The 23,375-nt window shown below is 39.2% G+C and overlaps 1 protein-coding gene across 1 annotated transcript in view; it reads right to left on the bottom strand.

Annotated features, from left to right (window-relative positions):
• Nucleotides 1-23,019, bottom strand: part of LOC122843512 (retinoic acid receptor beta-like) — a 141,689-nt gene extending 118,670 nt beyond the window's left edge. Inside the window, exon 1 of the mRNA XM_044138308.1 lies at nucleotides 22,685-23,019. The gene's annotated coding sequence lies outside the window, so the exon portion shown is untranslated. The remainder of the gene's footprint in view (nucleotides 1-22,684) is intronic.
• Between the last annotated feature and the right edge of the window lie 356 nt (nucleotides 23,020-23,375).

Raw genomic sequence — 23,375 nt, 5'->3', positions numbered from 1 at the left:
CAACATTTACAACTCAACTGTGATGAAACTGCATGGCCTAATCCACGGCTCTGATGACTGAGGTCATTAACCGCGCGGCTGATGACAGCGTTCGTCATTAGTGTCACTTCCAAGGTGTTACAGAGTCAACACATTAACAGCAGGATGTAGGCGGGAAGGAAGGAGTCAAGACTTCACATTCACCAGGCTGTTTGGGTCTGGGGCGTTTAATGCTCCATATTAGACAGAATAAAACCAGTTTTGGTTTGACCTCTTTGGAGGAATAGAAAAAATATTCTAATATTATGAACAATAAAATGTGCAGCTGACTAAATACTAATTGACAAAATAGCAAATGTTGGGAAAAATAATTCTGTGTTTGCCTCTGTCTCTTTTAGCTATCTGCATGTTTGTACACACACACAGTGAGCACGCGCACAAAGCTAATGTCTAAGGAAATGACACGCTAGGGAACGCCTCCTTTAAGGCATAACTTAGAACAGGGATGGGCACTCCTGGTCCTGGAGGGCCGGTGTCCTGCAACTCTTAGAGTCTCCCTGGTCCAACACACCTGAATCCAACAGCTGACTCACCTCCCAAGTGCAGTCAGGTTCTCCAGAGTCCTGCTAATGACCTCATTATTTGACTCAGGTGTGTTGAAGTAGAGATACATCTAAAGGTTGCAGGAGACCGGCCCTCCAGGACCAGGAGTGCCCACCGCTGGCTTAGATAGAAGCCAGCTAAAAGAACTAGAAACTGTTAGAGGCCATTTTGCTGTGTTAGCCCATAAGGTTAGCATGGAAAATGGACCACCGCTGCATTTTAGTCTTAATAAATGAAATTCATGAATTCAACTCACTGACTCTTGTTCAATCAAGAGCCTAAATGGAGAAAGGATAATTCTCCACACAGATTAAAAGTAAACTTTTATATTTTTCCACAACTATGAACCAATGTCATAGACTATTTCTGAGTGAACTTTTTACCTTCCCATTGTTTCTCTGTAATATCATTTATTAGAAATCAGAGAAAAATCATGATAATATGAAGAGGAAAATCACCCCAATCAACACAGAGCATATATCTGTTGTTCATCAAAGGTCAGTCTGATTCAACACATCGGAATATCATTGAGTTTGTTACTGCAGTAAACCCACCACTGATGTTTTCAAGACTTTATTTCTGTTACTAATGAAGATCATTTTCTGCTCCAGTAAATTAAAGCATTATATGTAAAACTAGAATATTACATTGAAGCAACATAAAAACATTTCCAAAACAGAGATGTAGGTTTAAAACCCACAATAACTGCATATTGGGGGTTTTCTAAGGTTTTAGCCCCTGTAGACTTCTCTTGTTTCAAATGAGATTATTCAGTCAGAAGTCTGAATATTTGCATGCAGCCTTGTGAGGCTACATGCAACCTTTTAAGAAATCCCTGAATATAAACAGTTTGCTTGCTTCCACTGATGTTTTTATGTGTTAAGTCCCAAATTCTTTCTGATTTGATAAGAGTTAGAAATTCAGGAAATCCAGTTCAAGCCAATCCCTGCTCTGGGAATGCTACTTTCCTCATGTCAAACTTTTTTGAGCTATTTATGTGTTTTTTTGGAGTATTTTCAACATGAACTACATCGTTCACATCTTGGTTGGGATATTTTATTGAAAATGATTGATTTTGAGCGCCATAGTAATATGTTACCTAGAAATAAAAACGGCATACAAACCCAGACATACAAACAGAACACGTTGACACGTTTTCTCCAGCTTTTTATATTCTAATATATTTCAGTAATTTTTCTCCCGTGTTTCTTTTCTCTGTTTCTCTTCTGACCACACAAACCAAAATGAGCTTATGACGTGTCTGAACCTTTGCATGGATGCAGGGAGACCTGCAGGAAACATCCAGTCAGAAAAACAGCAGCTGAGATTCTACAAATTTTCATTCTTAAACAGCAGCATAATTATTATTATTTAATGTGAATGTTTTCTCATTTTACAATCCACACATAAATCATTCTCAACTGTGTGGAATAATCGTAACTCTTCTTTGAGGTCATAATCAATTATATCAAACAATGCATGAAAATTAATGTATTTATTAATACTATCTAACATGTACCACCATGTCTCAGAATACTTGGCTCAGAAAAAGAAGGAGAAAATGTAGAAACAAGGAAGAGTGAGAACATATGGCATTTTTATTTACAGTCTGCAGAGCATTGTATAAAATTTGCAACATCTCTCCATCTTAACTGATGCAACAAATATTTGTCCTCCTATTATCAATTCTAATGACAGGGAAATGTTCCCCCACAGCCATCACTATCAAAACACAGGCATCAATAAACCATGTTTAACGACTGGGAAACTTTTCTTCTGAATCCAAGTTGGGGAAATAAGTTTAAAGTCAGAGTCAGCATAAATTGTACTTCTACAGTTTTTGCACACTCGAAGAAATCTTAGGCTGCAACATAGAGCCTGCTTTAAGAAGAGAAAAAGGAGATGAGAGGGGTGGGGTGATGTTGGAATGGTTCAGGAAAGGCCCGATAAGTAAGCTTGTCACAATAAGCAATGAATCAATTAATCGCATGATAAATTAAAATTAATTTGATCATTTCCATTGCTATGATTAATATTTTCTGAAGGCCTATTGCGTTTCCAGAAACATCATGATGCATTTTATTTATGGTCTCTGTTGAATGTGGTTTTTATTTCCATTTTATTCATTCTTTCGGGTTGTCGTGTTTTTGGATATTTAAGATATCTTCCAGTTCCAGTGTTAAGTAATCTTTACAAAATAAAACCTTTTTACTCTTTTTTTGAGAGGATAAACTCTCACTATTAGGTCATTATCAACATATTACCTTAAGATGTTCTCAAAGTAACAAAAACCATAAACTGATGTTGAAAATTGTTTTAGTCATATACAGTGTTTGCTGTAACTGCATCTCACCCTCCATCAGGGAAGAGAAACAACATTTATTAACTGAAAAAAAACTATTTTATAGGCAGCATATGTTACGAAAGTAACATTGGGTTCCCCAAACATGGACTGGATTAAAACTGAACCTCCATAAATACACAGATTTACCTCCACCTGCCTTATTATTGGTCACAGCACTAAATCTATTTGAGTATCTGCTTGCAGGTGAAGCAGCATTAGCACCACTTGTGGTTCTGGACGGGAACAGAAGACCCAGTGGGCTCACTAACTGGACTTCTTTCTCTCCTCAGTAAAACCACAAATGAAATCAGTGAGTTCAGAAAACCAAATGACCTCTGGGTTTGTTTGAATTTCTAAGTAAGTTTATGTTTAGTTACTGACATCCATACATCAACAGTTTTACTCTTCTGTCTGCCGTATGTGACAAAGTCTCTGCTAAGAGCTCTGATGCCTGCTCTAAAAGTACATTCATTTTCTTCTTTTTTTTTTTTTGTGAAACGTAACTTTGAAGAATAATGCAATTCAGTAATTTGTTCATCATTACTATGCAAAATTAAAAATGGATTCTGACCTAAAGATAAGTCTAGTGCTGGTATTTTGAAGGAAAAATGAGAACATGTGAAATGATGGTGCTAGGAGTGTGTTGCAACCTCGATCCCTCCTCCCCCTATTGATTCAGTTTGACAGCTCCCCTCACATTGATGAATCCAGGCAGTGTTCCTGCCCCCTCTGGGGTGTCATCTGTCTCCCACCCCGAGCCTCTGAGCAAACCTCACGCCTTAATGCTCATTTAAATGGGACACAAATCATCATCTAAGAGAAATGGCCTGTTTAGACCCAACGTTTCATCAGAGCCTCGCTGACTGATAAGAGTTGAAGCTTCGCAGAAAATCAACAGAGAAATAAAGCAGATCTTTGGAGATGGAGACATAAAGAGGCTCAGAGTTTCTTTATAGAAAATGTAACTAAGCTCAAAATTATTCATACATAGGCAAGTGTCTAAACTCTAAAGATAATAAAACAATGTAAAAAGATGCGTTCATTTAAACTAAACTCAGGCACCCTCCACCTTCTCCCAGGGGTCAGAAGGTTCATGTTCCCTGGCTGGAGGGGAAATAAATAGCTGAAAACATGAGTTAACACGCTCGGTATGAAAATACACAACCTTTTTATTCTCACTGTCTAACACTAAATGAGAGCAAACCCTTCCTGTTTTATGTTGGTTGGAATTATCAAAGTTACTTCAATGTGCTTATTGGCAGAATGGTAAGAGAGAAACAATCTACTAAAGGAAATCACATGAAAACCTCTGAAGACACTGAGCACAGCTTCCTTCTTTGTAAAATGCAATGTTACTATCTTTATATAAGTCTTTGTAAAATGAGTGATGTCAGATTTTAGCAGTTGAAGGATTTCTCTTTTGATGTTGGTAAAAGACCAAGTCATTGCTCCAGCTAGCACTAGACTTGATAGGCATGTTTGTTTTGGTTGTATTTACCCAAAATGCCTTGCACTATACTGCTTCCTACTTGTGGAGCGGTGACCGGAGACCGCTCTGGTCACTTTGGTTGGATCACTTCAACCAAACCCAGGCCAAGGTATGTAGGTGAGCCAGAGTTCAATTTTTGAATCTGCATCAGAGTTCGATTACATGTTCACACCTACACAAACAAAGAGGACTTGCAAATGAACCGGAGTTGGATTCAAATGGACTAAACAGAGGTGGTGTGAATTCATCTTGAATGGCAACTACAACCACTCAGGTGGAGGGTTAAGGTCACCAACAGCTGGAGGGACTATCACAAATATTTTCTCTGGATTTTAAATAAAAATTCAACAAATACAATTTTTTTCATCAAAAAGCATTGTTTTTCTTTTCAATATGCTTGTCAAGTAAAATATTTGACCTTCAAATTCATCTGTATATTTAGGTTAAGGCAAAACTGGAACATTTTTCACAAATTGTTGGCAACTCTTGCAATCAGGTTTTCCAGCTTCTCTCAAAGAAAAACCAAACCAATTTGCCGCCGTTATGGCTCTAAGTAACTGAGCTCCTAAATCCTGCCAATGAGCAACTGGCTGTTTTCTCAATTAACCAAGCTGTATACACAGTTACCCCTGGGGATATGAGACATCTAGCCCTTGTAAAGCTGGAGAATATACTACCCCACTCAGTTCCAAGCTATTTATACCTCTAAGTGTACATTACAATTGCTTCAATGTTATTGCCAGTGCTATAAAAGTCAAAGAGTGACGGAAACGATCGAGAGTTCAGTTCAAAAGCCAGCTGCAGGAGTTGTTGTGAGAGTCAATAATTCAGTCTAGATAAGACTGACAATTGGCTTTAAGGTGCTAAATGATACATAAAGTCTCACCCTGAGGACACATCACAGCTATCACTGCTGGCACTTTACACAGTAAATAAGAGTGAGCTCTCTGGGTGATCTGGATATTGTGAGCTCTTCTTTCAGCAGACTTTGTGGAGGACTCATCTTTCCCTTCCTCCCACACAGTTTTGATGATGTCTGCAGGGAGGATTTTAGAGGTACTGTTAACAGATGTGTGCTTTGCTCCTTAGAGACTTCCTGAAATGTAAGTGACATATTTATTGGCTTGTCACACCGGGGAGGTACTCGACTCTACAACTGCCTGTCTGCTTACATATGCTCCCATTGTTCAAACCCTCACCCCAAAAAACCCAATAATGTAAACACAAAGAAATGAGAATTTTATTTTGAAATCACACTCTATCCAGCTCCATATTTCTATTTCAGTTTATTTTAGAAACTCAACTTGTTCCTAACTTTAATAATTACTTGTATATTTTTAACATTGACTTAAGCTTCATTTACACCACAACTCCTACCCCTAATCCATGTGTTGTTGGGGATTTTTGTGGGTGTGTCCATATGTGGGGGCTTTCCCTTTAAGAGGTGCAGCCAACCTGCATGTCATGTGGCTTCAGCCAGGAAGCCAGGCTGAGAGTTAGATTGTATAAATCACCCATGTATTTAGTCAGTCCAGTCCCATCTGCATACATCTTTGTCCTGATGAAGCCTTTTGGGTAACTTATGTTTAATACATTATTGTACATCATTATTTTTTGCAGAATCTCTGGTTTGTTGAGTGTGATGTTAAATATTTTTGCATGTTTATTGTAAGTTTGCACTACTTCGCTAATTCATTTGGGACAGTATTTAATTATGTTACACTAAAATTACATGTACATGTTTATAAAAAAGAATGTAAAGTGATGTATCCTCTTTTGTGTCTTTTAATTTCACACTTCATTGGATTCAATAAACCTGTGGACAAAAGGTCAACTTTCCTCAGAGTTTTGTATTAGGGAAGAGTTTAGCTGAACTGTCTAGATGCATTTCATGTGGCGAAGGCAGTGTAGTCCTAATGATGACGGGACATTAGGGCCAGTCTTTACAGCATTTCCCGTCTCCTTCCTGAGCAGCACCACATCCCCATGCTGTTTGCATATTATTCTTTCAACAACTGAATGTGAACCCATTGATGAACCAGGCTGGTGGGGGTCCAGAGTTCTCTTCAGTTATTGGCTGAGATGTTTTATTCTCTCATGATATCAGACAAGAAAGCAGTGTGTTTGAGATGTCTAAAAATATATCCAGACGTACGCCTCAATGTTACATCCATCCATTTTCTTGTCCCTAGTGGGGTCGGGAGGTCCTGGTGTCTATCTCCAGCTAACGTTCCGGGCGAGAGGCGGGGTCACCCTGAACAGGTCACCAGTCTGTCACAGGCACAAAAACAGACAGGAGAAACAACCATGCACACACACACACAGACTCACACCTAGGGAGACGTTGGAGAGACCAATTAACCTGACAGTCATGTTTTTGGACTGTGGGAGGAACCTGGAGAACCTGTAGAGAACCCACCATGCACAGGGAGAACATGCAAACTCCAAGCAGAAAGACCTTGGGCCGGGAATCGAACCCAGGACCTTCTTATTGCAAGGCAACAGTGCTACCAACTGTGCAAATGTGCAGCCCCAATGTTACATCCATCCATCCATTATGTAACACACTTATCATCTAGGAGCGAGGGGGATGAGAGGTGAGGTACACCCCGGACAGATGGCCCGTTCACTGCAAGGCAACCTTGTGAAATTTAACTCATCATAAACCCACCAAGTCAATGATGGATGGCTATCTGATTTTTCTGTCACCAGACTGAAAATATTTGGTTAATGTGACTGCTGAGGCCTCTCAGTCCTCCCATCAATACTGGAAGTTTGGACTTTGAAAATTTTCCAGGTTTTACAGACAGAGCCACGGGTGGATGGGAGAGTTTGAAACACATTTGCTGAATAAATGCTGATGCAGAATAAGTACTGATGTAGCAATCTCTTCTGTAGCACAGTAACGGAGGAGTGGCTACTGAATAACCAAAAACCACCAAAGCAACAATAAAAACTTTCTAGTATAACGCAGGAAGTTTTTCTTTCAAATGTTGCTTTTTCTATCAACCTTTTCTTTTCATAAAGTAAATGTAAACATCTGCTTTCAACTGTGTGTCATGGACGTTCATCTTTGTTAAAGCTCCCCAGAGTTTTAGAGGAAATTCTTTAATAATGACTTTTCTGCCACACTTTAAAAGAAGCCTTTTAATTTTTCAATAAATAAGAATTTTATACGGAGTTATAGTTGTACTAAAAAGCCCAAATAAAGCAGAGGTACCTTTGGAACAAAGCAACATTCAATGGTGTTCAATGCCACTGAAATCCCTTTTAATTGGAGGAAACATGCTTGAAATTGCATTCACAATTTATGCTGTCTAGAACTGAACATAATGAATTTTCAGGATGTTGGAGAAGTTCTCCTGCTCCTCCTCCATACACAGTCACTTCAAATGTCTTTGGAATTTTGTGAATCAAAATGTGTGGAGTGCAGCAGGCTGGTTAAAGGAGCTGCAAGCGCAAACCCAGTTTGACAAATGCAGCTTTAGTGGATACAAATTGAATTATTCAGACTTAGAGGCTTTAGGGCAGGATGGGGAAAAGATCATTGGTTTGGGATCCTGTGGCTATTCTTCAAGCTGAGACAACAGCAGCAGCAGCAGCAAAGGCAAACTGGAGGTCACCATCTATTATCCATAGCAACATGTAATCAATCAGCAATTTTAGTTAGCGCTTGTGTGTGAGCGGGGTAGAAACCTGTTGAGTGATGGGGGAGGCAGAAATAGTTGGTTTCAATATGAAGTTGATCAATGCACTGCATTAAATTTGCCTGACAGTGTGTGAGTGGTAAAAATCGAAAGGAACGACAGCAAGGTCAAAAGAGCTCCCTCTCACAACACACACACTCTGTGAAATACACACCGACAGATCCTCCACAGGAGAGCTCCACAACAAACACTTCCATGTATTTTTTATAAAACAGGCTGCTTCACAGCCTTTTTACAAGTACATACTGTAACAGCTACTCTCTAATTAAAGGCATACAGTGCTCCACGCTCTGATGTGCTTCACACACACAAGGGTGTGTTCACAAGAGTGCTCTTCTCTGCTTCTCACTTATCTGCAGTTTTATCTTCAAACTGCCAGAAGTTGGTAAATTTTTGTAGAGCTGCACAGAAACAACATCTACAGACTAAAACTGAAGCTCATGCTCATGACTCAAGCTGTATGCTGAATGTGGTTGTGTGTTTCCATGTCAACAGATGTTCCCACCTGAGCTGTGGATCTCTGCATCTCCTCCATGGTCGTCCTCTCTGCTTCCCAGCCCAGCTGGTCCGTTTAGTTTTATCTTCCTGTTTCCATATTTCAGATGATGGGAAAATGTTTTTTAAACCTAACCCTGATTTAAATCTCTCTGCTGGTCTGACCGCTCTGCTGTGTTCCTCAGTCTTCACCTTGAAGGAGTTTTTCTCTCCACTGTCGCTACATGCATGCACAGTGCAGGGGTTGTTGGAACTCAGTGACTGAATGCAATCTGCCAGGTTTCCTTCTACAGAGAAGTTTTAGCCAATTTGAAAAAGCAAACTAAGTTTGAATGTGTTGTTTAATGACAAATATCAAATATGTAAATAATCATGAATCTGCCTTTATTGAGTTAACTTGTTTTTAGGCGACTGTTGCTCTGTGGGTAGAGTGGTTGTCTTGCGATCAGAAGGTTGTAGGTTCAATTGCCTACCAATCTGCGTATTGGTATATGAAGGTGTGAGCATTTGTGAGTGTGAATGGGTGAATGTGACTATAGTTTAAAACGCTTTGAGTGGTGAAAATAATTGGAAATATTAATCCAGACCATTTGCCATTTGTATTCGTCCTGAGAAGATGTTTGTTTTTGGGAACTAAAAGTAAAGGATATTTAGCTTTCAGGTAACATGTCAGGATGAACCTAAAAGGCACTATGACCTTTACAGATGACCTTAAAGTGACCTTCTCTACGTATCTGAATCCACATGTCCAACTGTTCAATGTTCCAGTAATTTTCCACAACTTGCTGATCTCTAACAAGGAGTGGCAAAATTCACAAGTGTGGAATCTTTCCTAGTTCAGTCAGAATTATAACTTATAAATAACAGTAATTTTAAAACCCTCAGCCATTTGTTTTTAATGGGGCAGTGTGAAGTAAAATCAAGTTTGTAGAGCCTGACATAATGGTATAATGTTATCCCCTCATCAAGAATGTAGGTAAAGTGTTAAAGATCCACTATTATGCTTCTTCCTTGAACAAGCTCGGTTAGGTCTGTGGTCTATACAAAACATGTTTATTAGATTTGAGACATAAAATCATTTTCAGATATTGAGATTTCACCCAACCAGTTCTGAGCTCATCAAGGAATGCACTGTGTTAGGGTTATGTCATGATTATGCAAATGAGCTGCTACTGGCCACGCCCTCCTGACTCAGCATTTAGACAAAAACAAAAAAAATACTTATTCCCAAAAAACAGCTGGGTGGTTTTTTTAGAAGCAGTCGGTGGTATTACAGAAAAGTGAACTTTGCATAACACTAGACCTTTAATTCTTTCATGCATGACTATAATATTCTCCCATGGCAACCAACGCCTTCATGACGCAGAACCTTCTCAGAGCTGCAGTTTCCAAGTTTCTTCCTCACAGAGCAACCCTTCTTGTCGACTCCTCCACTCCACTCCTTCAGACTAGCCAGCAGCAATTAGCAAACATCTCGTGGAACTGCTCATCAACAGTTACAAGTATTGCACTGAGCTACTTCTCAGGGCAACACTGGTAAAAACATTGTTAAAGGGTTAATAGAGCCATGCTGTGCTCTATTAACACAACATGGCTCCTGAAGGAGGAGTTTCAGACAGAGCAGGTGCTTTTAAAGACATAGAGGCCCAATTTCAAGGCATTAAACTACAAAGTCAAATTGATTTTAAGTCATATTTGATATTTATAAAATATTTTATAACAACTCAAGTTGACATAGTAACTTGGTTGTGCTATAAAATTGCACAATGTGCATGGAAAGCACATAATCCTGGCCCTTTAAGTAATTGCTTGTTCAGAATAATTTGCTTTTAGAAGAACTTCTACTTCCCACAGCAATCAAAAATCCCTTCAATATCCCTAGAACTCATTCTAAGAGCTATTGACCAAACAAGAAGCTGGTGTCTAAAGTCAAAAGCTCCTCTGTGTAGCACGCCACAAATCACTGTGGCTTTGATGTACATGAGCAGTTCAATTCTTCATGAGCAAATCTAAAAGAATTATTTGTATTCTGTTTGCCATGCGAAGATATTCTCATTTTATTGTTTCTGTCCTCCTGGGACGCCCCTGCAGAGTCTGTCTCACTGGGTGAAAATCAGACCTCCTTTTAGAAGGCGCCTCATATACCAGCATCATTTTTACTAGATTGCTTCAGCACTGTGAAATCCAAAAGCTTTACTATGGATTTTCCCTCTGAGAACTCCCGCTATCTGAAAGAGATCAAAGCGGCTGAGACAAGCTGATCTGTGTGGTGTTTAAGACAGCTCTGAGGGCCGGCAGACGTGACTGGACTGATCGGCCCCGGGCTGCAGCGGGCCGGCTGGAAGGAGACTCAATCAGCATTTCTCGCCATGTTTATGATGATGACACACAAAATGCGTTGCAAAGAAGACGCTGGATTGCAATTACTGTTGCGAAGGATGGCCCAACCAGTTACTGTAATTTCCAGACTATTGAGTGACTCTGAAATACACGCTGCACCAGCAAGCTTTAAAAAAAAAAGAAGAAAAATACACATAGAAGGTGCACTTGTCTATAAGCTGCAGGAGTCCATATTGTGCAACCTTCAAGTTTTCTTTATTTTACAGAAGCAAAAGTATTCATACCCCATTTACATATTTTGTCACAACCACTAATATAAATATATTTTATTGGAATTTAATATGGAAAACTAACATAAAGCAGTATACAGTTGTGAAGTGTAAAGAACACTATGCGCCTCTAAAACTTTTATTGATATAAAACTGAAAAGTTTGATGTGCAAAACATGAGACGCTGGATTGCTGCCTCCCTGAGTCAATACTATGTGGAACCATCTTCTGCTCCAATTCCAGATGCTAGTCTTTAGGGTTTGTCTCTCCCAACCTAGCCCCGCCTTCCAGACGCAGCTCCTCCTCTGAGCTTCTGAGCTTTCAACTCACATAGCAGCCCTCCTCCATAATCTCCCCACTCAGCTCCTTCAGACTAGCCAGCAGCAGTAGCTGGTTTACTGTAGCACTAAACAAGCTACAGTAAACAACCAGTAGCTTGTTCACTGGTTTGCTCAGTAAACAAGCTCCTTCTCAGTAAAAATGTTGTTAAAGGGTTAACAGAGGAGCCATGTTGTGAAGACTTAATGCAGGTGGAGTTTCAGAAAGAGGTGAAGTGTTTAAAGAGACAGAGGCCCAATTTTGAGGTGTGAAAATGCAAAAAAAAATTAAGTTCCATTCATTGAATTTAACAGTTACTTGTTTATGCTAAACAATTGGCACTATATGCCAAGAAAATACATGTTGCTGCCTCTTTAAGAAGATTAAACAAAAATGTTATTAGTTTGTTTGCTTTTATTTATTATAGGTGTTTGATTGTGATTTTGCGACTGTTGAAGGAGAACCCCTCCCTGTGCTCCTCTTGCTGAGACGGAGCAAGTGACAAGCTTGACAAAAGTTTGTCACTTTGGTAAACTTTAACTTGCAGTGCTAAGCATTCCCCAATGTGACAGAAATGGAGTGAGGCTTCTGAAGGCTTGCAGCTTTTCTGTGGCGTGTGGCTGTTCTTTGCAATCAGGACAGCCTGCAAAGCAAATTTGAGAGGATTACAATCAGATGAAGCTGGATAAGAAGTGGTCTGTGCCGGTGTCAAACAGCCACTCCAGCAGGTCCAGTGAAAAGGTTTAAGGGCAGATGTTGCATTCACAGCATCTTCTGAGTTTTTTAGCTGAGGCATCTGCTGCCTTGTAAGCACTTATATTTTTCTGTCACCTGTTGCTGAAGTCACTGAGAGCGAGCACTTTAGTGAAATATTGACATGCTTGAAGTTACTGCTGCCTTGATACAGCTCAAAGTACATTACATCCAACTTGCATTGGATCCATTCTGACTAAGCGAATTTCAGACCTATATCTAAATCTCACCTTTTTTATCCAGATTTCTTGAAAAATTGAAGCTAATCAATTGTGTGAGAACAGCAATGACTCTTCAAACAGGGATGTTTGAAGAGATTCCTGCAGGTTTCAAAGCTCAGTTGTGTTTGTTTTTGCTTTTAATACAGTCACAATAAACTCAACATCCTTTAAGTATCAGCGGAACAGCACTAGGCTGGTTGAAATCTTACTTGTTCAGAATAATTTGCTTTTGGAAGACCTTCTACTTCCTACAGCAATCAAAAATCCCTTCAATATCCCTAGAATTGAAGGGATTTCAATTCTGGCAGATTCTAGAATTTGTTCATGCATAAATCTTCTTTACACCCAATGGTTCCATTCAGTTCCTGGGCCAATTCCCCTTGCTAGTTATGTTTCATATTATCAGTCAGCATGGGATAAGTTTCCACTGTTATGCTGATTATATCCAGCTGTATTTATCCATAAAATGATGATGAATCAAATCAATTAGATAGGTTACAGGCATGTTTTGAAGATATAAAAACTAGGGTGCACTGATTGCAGTTTTCTGGCTGGTCGCATAATACCAATCTTTAAAAAGCCTGACCTATCGATTCCACTTTTGGTTGATACCAATTTTTTTTCTGAAATGTTGGTAAAGTCACTGAGTTTGTAACAGTGGAGTGACTATCCAAGGTAGATAAGATCAGTGGATAAGATCTGCTTCACTTGTAAGTATTGGCCGATCACCAATCTCCCAAAATTAAGGAAATCAGTACACCCTAAATGAAAACTTAGATGTTTTTATTAATTTCTTTTTATTTTCTTTTGAATTCAGACAATATAAATGTCTCTGAACCAGTCTTTAAAAAAAGATACTGCTTAGACAGCCATCTAATTTACATAGCATTAATTGGCCTGCAATAATGAAGTTAAGAACATCTGTGTCATTTAAATCTCATATTAAATGGGTTTATGAGATTTCATTTTTCATCTCTGGAACATTACCAAAATTGAAATTATCCTGTCCATGAGTGAAGCTGAAAAACCAGTCCATGCATTTGTTACTTCAAGGCTGGACAACTGTGATTCTTTACTATCAGAAAGTCCAGGAATGCCGTTAAAACCTTCAGCTGATCCAAAACGCTGCAGCAAGAGTTCTGATGATTTCTAAATAGAGGTATGTTTTTCACTTATTTTACTTATTTAGCTTTGATTTAACCAGGTAGTCACCATTGAGATGCTCCTGCCTTCCATTGACACTTTCACTGCCTTTCTCACTTCAAAAAATGTCATTTTAAAGAAAACAAAACATTGCAAAAAATGAATCCACAAAAACAACCTAAAAAACTTTTTAACACTATAAATAAATACATTCCAATTAGTATGGGATTTTTTATATATTTTTAGTTTTATGCCAAAGTCATTGTGATAGATTGTTACTGCCACCCATTACCATAGATGTAGGGACATGAATTTTATGTCGTATCGCACATCCCTACCTAAAAATACATAATAATACCCCATTAATAACCAAGAACGATTAGAGACCTGGTCTGATTAGCTTTGCTGTGACTAAGTGTGTTGTGGCCTCTGCCTTGATGAGTTGGTAACTTCAGCGCTAAATAAAAAAAAACGACGGCCTTTGGCTATCTAGGCATAAAAACAAATCTGATGGGGTCTACCCCTGGAAACCACACAAGTTCCTGGAAAAACTCTTTTAATTGCTGTGCTGTGTGACTGGCATGCATCACACTAGTACATATCAAGTCTTTAAATGACACAAGTTTTTACTGTAAGTTCAGTATGATGAAGAACAGCTTCACCTATTGAACTGTCACAAAGCCTTAACAGACTGACACATGAGGATCCAAGAATATTGGTAAGAAATAGGATTATACACATGAGAATAATGTAATTTACAATGCTTATTAAAATGGTAATTAAATCGAAGTCAGCTGCCCTTCAAGTAACTTCTTCTCCAGAGAAATCCCTGTTCTTGGCCCTATAAATAGTCAGAAGGCCGGATGCTGAGAACATGAAAGAGTCTGCTCCTCTATGCTTACCATCACCATCAGACTACATTATCTCAGCTGTGTCCCCAAGACTGCGGCAGACTGTGTCATAATTATTTCATGGTGAGTTTTGTAGGGGAATTGAACACGTGTTTAATTAATTGAAATCACTCTGTTCCTCCTGCTGGCTGAAAAGTTGACAGAAAGAAATAATTCCTTTGAACAAAAAGCATGTTTCTGAACCTGATGGAGAGCTGCAGGGCGGAACCTGGACGGTCATATGTTCAAACTGCTTGGATAGTTGGAGACTGTAAATAAATACAAAGAACAGTTAGTCTATTTTCAATAGATTGTATTGAATCAGTTGACAGCTTAAGTTTATTCATTCAGGCTGTCTTTAACTTAAAGAGACTTAGAATGCTTATTTGCTTTTTGGGCTTTTATGTTTTTTATTTCCTGGCGCATTTCCAAGATGGTAGTTTAAAACTTTTAGCCGTCCTGATCAGAGACAAGAAAACGCTACAAAACTCGATAAACTGATTCAGTTTGTCTTCATAATGACAACTATCCCTGGAGTCAGATTGAAAAAGAGACCCGGTGTACTAACAGTTACAACGAGATGAGGGAAGATCCAACAAACACCAAAAACAAAGCCAGCATGATGCAGGAGAGCGAGCTAACGACAGCTAAGGCTACCCAAAATATATGCAACAAGGTAAGGTCATTTTATTTATAGAGCACATTTTCAGCAACAAAAAGCAAGAAAAGTATAAAAAGTTTATAAAAAGGTAGAAGTATAGAACTACTTATTGGTTCCCCATGTTTAGTAAGAATAAGAATTTATAAACTACAGTATGAACAGAATTCAAAATGACATTATCTCAATGAAAAACAAGATCATGCAGGGTGTGAGCAGCTTTAAGAGTGAAGAGAACAAGAAGCTGGAGGAGGTCCGTAAGGACGTTGGTAATCAAGGTGCTAGGCTAACTGAAGCAAAACAACTGGGAAACAGACTGGAGACGATGAACATGGACCTGAGAGATTCACTGCTTTCCTGCCTCAAATAGCAGAAAGTCACTGATTTAAAATGATGAGCCTGACGCAAAACTATCCCCATGTATGGCATTAAAGGAGCCCAGGGTAACGCTACGCTATCGTTCACTGCAAACTTTCTGAAAGAGTGAAGACAGCGACAGGTCATGGGTCATAAACCGCGGCATGCAGTTCTATCCTGGTCAATTTTCACACGACAATCTGAAAATCTGAATGTTGCCTCATACCTGTTATAATGTCCATCTTTGTTAGAGTGTAAATATTACCACCTGCTGACATGTTTTGTTCTGGTTGCTTGATAAGTGGAAACCAACCAATAGAAATTCAGCTTCAAAAAAAGATTAAAATCATGCAGAAATTAGTTGCCTCACTTCACAAAGACGTCTGTCATTCATCTAAGTTACTGTGTGAAAACAGCCTCCACTCTAACAAGGTTATGAATAAAAATACACATCTTTTACCTTCTTCTAGTTGAATATGTTTATAATCTATTTTTAATAACTGCATCGTATTATTATCTTATTTACAGTCTCTTATTTGTTATTTTCACATTCGTGTTGAAAACGCATGCTTTCACTTCTCTTTAATTTGCTTCTGGTGTTTGATTCATTGTCCCATTGTGGGACAATAAATTATTTTTATACTCCATTCTTGATGCAGCTGTCCAAAGGTTCATTCCCAATCCTGTCTTGTCTACCAATTTCCTGTGACACAAAAGCACAAAAGAAAACAAACAAAAACTGCCCACACAGACTGAAAATCAAACAAACCCATGAAGCATTTAGTTTGTCACTGTAAATCACTGCATCATCATAATCAATGTTTGCTTTTTCATTTGTTAAATTAAAACTTAGTTTGTTCGGCCCATTCTCTTTAACAAACCGACTTCTGACTTGACAGTCATCAAAGTAGGAGTAGATCTAGAAAAAAAACTAAACCAAGAAAAAAAAAAACCATATTGGAGCAGATTATGGATCAGAATGTTCAACTCCCAACTATACATAGTAAGAATAAGAATTCCTGATCAAAATCTTAAGGTGGGTTGGAAATTGTCAAGAATTCACATTTTTGCCACTGCTGGATCTTAAGCTGGACACAGGATCGAGAATTTGGGCTCTGGAGAGCAATGGAGGGAATGTGGATGAGGAAAGAAGAGAAAAAGGATAGAGAGAAGAAGAGGGAGAGAGGCGGAGATATGAACGCCCAGCTTGATTTTAGCGAGCTTTTCAAACTCTGCCTTAGACACAAATCACTTCAAACAGATTGCATTGCATTACGTCAAGAAAATCTCACAGCATTAAACAGACACATAAAAGAAAGATGAATAATTGTCTTAATTAACTTCCTATTTGATCCCAGATACCAATAAAGTTAAGTCTTACTCTGCCTTGATCTCTGTCGGTCAGGTCAACACCATGTCCAGGGGTCAGGAAAAATGATGAGTAGACAAAAAAATGAAAAACTTGTTCTGGTGCAACTGGGAAACTGTTCTTCCTGCTCACAGCACCACCATCCATAACAAGATATGAGTATGAGATATAACAACATTTAGTTTTGCCTCAGGATAAACAAAATATTTTAGAATTTATTTGAATTTAATGTTCAGTGAAACATCTTATTTATAGCATCGTGCTGTGGGGTTGCTTTTCTTCAGCAGAAACAGGGAAGGAGGTCAGAGTTGATTAGAAGAAGGATGGAGCTAATCCAGGATAATCCTGGAGGGAAACCTGTTAGAGGCTGCAGAAGACCTGAAGCTGGAGTAGAGATTCAACTTCTTCAAACAGATCGCAGCATCAAGAGAGCATCAACACTAAACAAACACATAAAAGAAAGACGACCACATCATCTTATTTAAGCCCAGACATTAATAAACTATGTCTTACTAACATAGATAGATATCTTATCTATCTATTTATTTAACCTTGGGATTTTCCCTCAGGGAAATTGTAGAAATGAAACAAAAAAACAGTCTATTAAATTTAAAAGAATAATAGATTTTATTAAATTTTTAAAAATGAAATTAAAAAATAAATAAAAATCAACTAAGCGTTGATCTCAGTCACTAGGGTCAACATTGAGTCCAGGGTAAATCGTTTTGCAACTGCTTTAGGTTAGTCTGTCAGAAATCCAGTCAAACACATAAAAGTTTTAGACTGTAATGAAACAAAATCTGAAAATAATCACACAGGTATGAATGCTTTTGTTCATATTATGCTCATTCATTGTGCATGCTGTGTTCAGACACAATGAAGACACTGCATGTATAACCGTCAGCAATGTGGTTTTTGTTTGAATAAAGCTAACTATGCACAAAAGTGTTTTTCATCATGAGTGTTCTAAGTGTCTTGAGGAGAAATGAGTCCAGATGCTGTTTGTAAATAAAACAACATGGCCACTCTGTAGACATACTATGGATTTGGTGAAAATGTCGCCATATTTTTCTTTGGTTTGCTTTCAAACCTCATCAATTCTCCTTCATTGTCTTTAGTCTAATCTAACTAATGAGGCATAACAAACACACTGATGCAATTTTTACATAAGGTCCATGGCAACAAATCAGTATGCCAGTTAGGTTGAATCTTCTACTGAACAAGATATCTTTCATTCATTATTGATGTTGTGTGAGAGGAGCTTTCCCCTGAAGGCACACTAGGATTCCCATAGCCAAACTCCACTTCAAAGCCTTCCCTGTAATCGTGTCTTCTCTTTTTCTCACCCCATCGCTCCCCAACGTTCCACATTACATGCTCCATCTTTCTCATTTACTGTTTCCTTCACTGTATCTGTTTAATTGTGGTATCCTGATAGCAGCATGGAAAAATCAACAGCTTCATTTTGGGATGTCTTAAAAACGATATTATCCTGAATAATAATACAAACAAAAAACATCTGATTTCATTGGACATACTGTTCACTCCATCTGACCCAAAACCACAATTAAGCAACTGAAATAGTAAAGTGTGTTTTAAGAGGAGTGAGGCTGTAAGAGAGGGTGTAGCTGAAGCAGATAAATCAGCAGTAATGAAATAAACAAGTTTTTGCTCTGTCACATTTTTTAGTAATCTTTGTTTTATTCTCGTCATATTAATCAATGTAATCTAAGTAATCAATGGAAAACTCTTTAATGGTCTCACAGCGTATAAATCTTTGTTCCTGTGATGACTCATCGTTGACTCCAAACCCTTCAGGTTGAAGGATTCTCTGCCATCACAACGATCTCTCACTCTCTCTACAGATTCTCCATCAGTTCCAAGTTTGAACTCTGGTTGGGCCTCAACGAAAAGGCAATATCACATCAAGGAACATATTGGTCAATTAGTCAATATTGCGTCAATATTGCTATGAACCTAACGCTGCTGGGGCAATGACTAATTTTGGTCCTAACTGTATGCCCAGTGTAAACAGTTCAGGTTTGACTCCTCTGGGTATTTTAGATTTTCAACCAACAAAGATCTAATTCAGTCTTAATGCATTCGTACTATGAAACAGGGTTTCAGTGCTCAGAAGCTTCAGCGTTTCAGAAGCTCTAACAGCAATTTCTGCAGCAGACATAAACTTACAATGTAGAACTGTTAGTCTGAGGAGCAGGCTGTGAAAACAGAGTGAAACACAGCAGGACTGCAGCAGGTCCTGGGCATTAGCGGGGGTGAAGGTTCTCCATACCTGACCCATGTTTGAGTTGTTTTAATGGGTAAAAACCTCAACAGAAGAAGAATTCTTCTAGTATTTGCCCAACAAAAAATGATTCTGACTGCTGCTGACATCCATTACAACACCGACTACCAAGAACGACAAAACACAACCAGTAGTGTAATCTATATACATCCATATTCATTCACAAAGCAGACTGTTTCAGTTCAAGTCATTACAATTCATTACAATGCAGTGGCTATGGTGCTGTTGTAATTATTTTAGTAATTGAGTAATCTACAGATTATTCTGACAATTAATCACATAAAAATGTTGATGAAATAAAATATTGATAAATTCTGCCATAACAGCAGTATTGATATCAGCAATAGACACAAATGTTCATATCTGTGCATCCATAGCAATTAATCTTCTGTACACATCATCTCTTCCATGAAACATGGTGCAGGCAGAATCATGCTGAGGGGTTGCTTTTCTTCAGAGCAGTTCTTCATGTTGGATTGAGAGCTGGAAGGAGAAACACTTGCAGCCTATCAGTCACCTTGGTAACTGTGTAAAGCTGCAATTAATGTTGAAGGACAACACGACCTGCTCCTGTTAGGAACTGGTTTTTCTCTGTTTTGATTTGAGTTTTTCTGTGTGTTTGAGTTTCTGTGTTGTCCTGTCTTCCCCTTGATTGTTCCCAGGTGTGTCTCGTTCCCTGATTACCTCCTGTGTATTTAATGTCACCTGTGTCTCAGCGTCTCCGTCGGGTCTTTGTCGTTTGTTTGTGTTCAGTTCTGTCTAGGTGTTGCACTGTGTCCATTTGTTTCCCCAGTTGAGCCCTGGCTTCCGCTCAGCCGTGCTGCCTGGCTGTTTTGGACCGTTCTGGATATTCTCACCATTAAAAACCACCACTTCACTTCAACCTAGGTCTGCAGCATTTACCTCATCACTTCCCCCACACCGTTTCATGACAGCTCCACTGTTGTTACAACTGAACATTGAGTTGTAACAAGGTTAGAAACATGAACAAACATGAACTTTTCACACTTCCAATAAATTTCACCCAAACGTCAAATATCCCCAACCTTTTTGAGTAGCATACACAATAGAATTTTTAAGTCTGAGTTATTGAAGTGGGATATTGAATTTAATAAATGGTTTCTTTTTTAAAACAAGTTATAAAATCGTAATTTGTTTCTGTTAGAAAACTAATTCCCTATGCTACACAGGACTTCAGTGACACCAACATTAAATAATCATAACATTAGAATATAATGTTACAATAATTATAACATTGACAACACAAACAGCTCTCGAGATGCTTCACAAGGTCTTCTGCGAGACAGTCACACCAGTCTGCAGTGTAAGCAGGACGACCCAGAGGACGGGACGCAACATGCCACAGGTTCACCTTTCGAACCAAACTCAGAACTTAGACATTCAGGAGTTCAACGTTGAGCTCAGGTTCACTCAGTCCATCTCTTGTTATTCAACGTCTCACAGCGTTGGGCTGATCTGGTTCAGAAATAAGGATGTTCAAGATGTAAATGAGTCTCTGGGGCCAAACTGACTCCAGAGCAGGAGAACTCAGCTTTATGAGCACTGATACGTTCTGCCACAATAGCTTAAAAATATGACAAATATGTGTGAAGTCACCAGGCCAGCCTTCCTTCTCAGGAGAAGATATTTATGTTTTATTTTTCTCATGTCCTTTAAGGCTGATCCACAGCAGCCCTGTTCGATCTGCTTTAATCAAACTCTGGCTTGTTTGCTTGGGGAGGTGTGAAGGAATCCAACTCTGGTCCCCATGCCAAAAAACTTCTTCAGAAGATTGGTCTGACCATGTAAAGAGTAAAACTGTCACTTTCGGTAAAAAATTTTTTTAAATCTGAGCATTGGGGTCAGGCTGAATGTTACTTTGATATATTTTACAGAGAAATCTCCAAGGTGAGGCAGAGAAGCAGCGATGTGTCTGCTGAAGCTGCCCCTCCAGGAGCAGGTGGGAGGGTCTCTCCTGATCCCTGAGAGCATTTTGCCACCTACTGACAGAAAGTGGAAATCACATGGCTAGTCGCTGGGCGCATCCATCCTCAGCTTCTCGTTTCTGTACGGTGGAACAAAGTCCTCTATGATTGGAAAGTTGTTTTTTTGTTTGTTTGTTTTTTTTTGTTTTGTTTTGTTTTGTTATTCTTTGTTTTTTTTTTTTTTTTTTTGCAGAAATAGTTTTTACAATAGTAGAAAATAGCACAAATCTTATAACTTTCACACCTGATAAAACAAAAGAAAAATATGGATTTAATAAAGCACTTTACTTTGAGCAAAAGGTTCAACATGAAGGTTCTGGAGAAATATTGCAATTAGAGTTAAGCTTTTTATCAATATAAGTTCCCTTCAGGATATTGCGTCTCAGATCTTCCTTTTTGATATCTTCGAAGTCATTAATATTAAATCATGTAGCTGCAGTCCTTTTTGCCAGCTGCAGCACCGCCGCTGTGCAAAGTGTTGCTTTTAACATCATCGCCAAGGATTTCACGCAGAAGTAAGTCACAGAAAATATCAAACCGGGCATCATCTGAAACACAACCTGCCGCTAACTTTGAAGATCCCACTGACAGCAATGTTCTTCCATCACGGCTCCACCTCCAGCCCTGATGGCATTTCACAGAGGACAAAGCTGCAGCGTGCATACAAGTGGGTTAATTAAAAAGACTCAAGAGTCAATCAGAGAACATTTACATACCAGGGATCTCTTTCACTGTGAAGGGTTCAGAGTGAGAAAACATCAAAGGGGTTTAAACTGCAGGCATGAAAAGCATGGGAAATGAGCTTTGAGAAGGAAGAGGCTGCAGGAGGAGGTGGGGGTGGAGGAAGGACTCGCTGCCTCTCAGGTAGACTTCAGATTCCCTCCAGCAGCATGAGGAAGAAGACCTCAAACACTCAGTGCTTGTCCTTTGTTGTCCTCTCTCTGCATCTTACAGCTTGCAGACTGACTAATAATGCAGCTTTACTTTCAGAGCTGCAGCTGCAGCTGACATGAATGTATTTTTTTAGAAATGAAACTATTTTCCATGTGAGGAATAAGAATGTTTCCACCACAGTGAGATGCTCTGAGCTGGATGGTGTCAGATCTGCTCATCCGGATTCTACATGAATCAAAGAAGCATCAATATCTGACAACAGCTGGCACACTGGTCAGCTCTGGCTGCAACAGGTAGCCTGACAGGGGTCATCACAAACAGTAACAACCATCATCAGACACACTGAGCCACTGATCCATCCTCACTGATTCTTTTCCACCAAAACTCAACTAAAACGCCAGAATGTATGAAACCAGTCTTTATTATCTCAGGCTCACATGCTGCAAATTTTACACAACTTTCTGAAGGTTTTCTCTCTTCTTTTTTTTCCTAAATTGCACACATCAATAATGCTACAACTGACGTCAGAATTTCATAAACATCTGAAAGCATGCAGAAAACTTACCTACGACTTGGTCCTGACGTCCGTGTTTGAGACGTGAGTCGTTTTTGGAGGTTACTTTTCGGGAGACAAATGTCTTTTTTCCCCCAGCATGAGAGCGAGTGGAGAGGACAGGAGAGCAGCTGTTAGGTCCTCCCATGCAGGCAGCCGAGGCAGAGGTGAAGTCCTTCAGTTACCGGCGGACCGAGCCGCAGCCGCAGCTCAAAGACGGAGATTGTATTCCTAACGGGCGCGTTACCGCAGCGTGGTGAACACAGGGTCTCACCCAGCGTGATGGGAGCGCGGGTTAAACTGACACCGTTAACCGCATGACACCAGCCTATACACACACTCACACGCACGCGCGCTGCTCATCCGCCGCAAGACTGATTAGGGCGAGCAAAAGACAGACAGACAGACAGACAGACAGACGGTTATCTATCATCTGTTGACTTTATTAGTAGTTGGCTGGTTCAGTTGACCAAGATTCTGCCTATACAATATGGACCAGTTTGTCTTTTGCCTGCATCACATTATAATATTTTGATGTTGATTTTTGACCCAACCTTCCCTTTCCAACAATCTTAAGGATGCTCTGATTATCCTGATGGAAACATTCCTGTGGTGTGTTAGGATTGATCTACTCTGCTCCAAAGGACATCAGGACCGCTCCAACTTCAAACTGGAGATACTCCCCATGTTGGATTGTTTGAAG

The sequence above is a fragment of the Gambusia affinis genome, linkage group LG14, assembly GCF_019740435.1.
Source record: "Gambusia affinis linkage group LG14, SWU_Gaff_1.0, whole genome shotgun sequence".
NCBI lineage: Eukaryota > Metazoa > Chordata > Actinopteri > Cyprinodontiformes > Poeciliidae > Gambusia > Gambusia affinis.
This window is presented reverse-complemented; position numbering and strand designations above follow the sequence as displayed.